We start from the raw sequence: 2,273 nt of genomic DNA on the forward strand, positions 1-2,273 counted from the left end.
ATTAAACCAGTTTTTATAATGTTTGTAATCAAAATAAATATTTTCGGGTAAATAGACTTTCAATTGTTTTGACAAAAATATGTTTGTTAATTTGTTAAATCATTTCTTTTGACTAATGAGTTTCTTGTGGACAATTGAAATGTCACATTTCTGTTGTGGAAACCAAGAGAATAATATAAAGTGGTTTCTTTTCTCGTAAGACATCGACGATTAAGTGAACGAATATTTCGATGCTTTGTTTTAATTATGATTTTAAAATATTTTAACTGTTAATCTCTTAAACGATCTTTAAAAATCTATTTAAATGTTCTTGTTCTGTGTATCGTGACTATCGATAAACACAAAGTTTTTTGGGACCTAAAAATAGGATTGGTAAAGTTATATTCTGTTTTTAGCCTCATTTCTGATTTTCCGAGAACCTCTAGTATTTTGTAAACTTCTAATTTGGATATTTTTTTCTGATTTTCTGAAATCGTCTTGTATTTTGTAAACTTTTAACTCGGATCATTCTTATATATTTACAAGTTTTATTTTCTTTTCCAAAGTACGAATTTCAAGAACTATGTGTAGAACAAAAGTTTCTCAATGAGGAACATATAGATTCCACAACATAGTGTGTTACGATATTTCTCCACTCGAGACGTTTGAAATTTAATATTTGAGGCGCGAGGCTTTGCCGACCTTTTAAATAGTTAAAAATTAACTGTCGATAGTGGAGAAATATCATAATACACGAGTTATAGTTGTTGAATCTGTTTCTCTTAGACTAATGATTTTTATCCTTCTTTTTCAAAGATTTGAAGAAGGTTGTGTACTTTGTATGTGTCGTCATCAGGAATGGTCGCTATATTCATGACGTCAAAATAGAAAAATTCAGAAGAAACAAAGAAAATTTAACGTCACAATAAAATTTTGACCAATCATTTGCTGAGAACAAATTTTTCACTTCAGATTAGAAATATTTTTCTAACACCGGTCAGGAAATGTAAAAAAACGCATGAAAATAAGAGAAATCTTTTTCGAGAATCAAAGAATGTTTTTGGCTATTGCTATAGTTTTTTCATATATTTTAAGTAGGCAATTTCAACTGATGTTTTCTTTTTATGATAAGTTGTGTGATTTTATCTTGAAGAAAAGGACATCTGGAGATTGGCATTCACTTATATTGTGTCAATGCCCTGACAATTTAGAAGACTGACTGTATTTTGATTGATTTTTCAACATCTCTTTGGCAAAAGATAAATGTGATCCAATGAAAACATATTGGAAATTATGAAAACTCTTATTGGGAAGGTTTAAAACATGTTGATTTCACAGGTTGTTACTTCAGTGCTCCGCAAAATAACAAAAATAAAACAATTGTATAAAATGCCTGTGGAATAATATTTGTTATTCAAGCTGTTTTATTAACTCCGCCTTTTTAACTCATTTATAAACTAGCTAAGGGAAATATCTGTTGTTAAAACAGACCCTAAATTGATGAAATGATTTATATGTAGGTACCAAAAAAATGGTCTAGGCTGGTTCATACTTGGTTGAGTAAAGTTATGACCAGGTCGAGTATGGTTCAGACTAGGTCGAGTATGGTTCAGACTAGGTCGAACATGATTCAGACTGGGTCGAACATGGTTCAGACTGGGTCGAACATGGTTCAGACTCGTATAAAATGATTAAGTACGTGTCGAGTACAGGTTGAATATACGTTCAGACTACGGTCGAGTATCTAAAAGTAAATTGGTAAAAGAAATCAAATGTTAAACATTTAGAACACTATTCTTTGTTTTCATATATATGCATAGCCCTACAGCAACAAAAACAGCCTCAGATGAATCATACATAATTGCCAATTTAAACATAATATTTTCCTCAAGATATCTTTCAGATATGTTTTGCATGTCTAATGAATGTAGTCCCAATACAATGAATTCTCCTAATATTTGCTGATTACGACGTATTTCTGATGGTGACATTATGACTTATTGTAGATTTACATGTTGGGAAAACATAAATACCAAGAAGCACGCAACTAGTTTATACAAGAAGATGTTTGTGTTTTAGTACATACAATTCCATCAATTTTTGTGTGTCACCTTGATTTTCTCGCCTTCATTGGTTTATGATGTTTTATTATGATCAGTACCCTACTGCCGTCTGAAAATATGTTAAGTTTGATAAACACTTACTTTGACCAATTGATATTGTTGTAAGTGATAAAAGCCAAAATACAAGTAGAAAATATTGTTTACTGGTCCAAAGTGGTATCATCTTTTCTG

The sequence above is a fragment of the Mytilus trossulus genome, chromosome 1 (assembly GCF_036588685.1).
Source record: "Mytilus trossulus isolate FHL-02 chromosome 1, PNRI_Mtr1.1.1.hap1, whole genome shotgun sequence".
NCBI lineage: Eukaryota > Metazoa > Mollusca > Bivalvia > Mytilida > Mytilidae > Mytilus > Mytilus trossulus.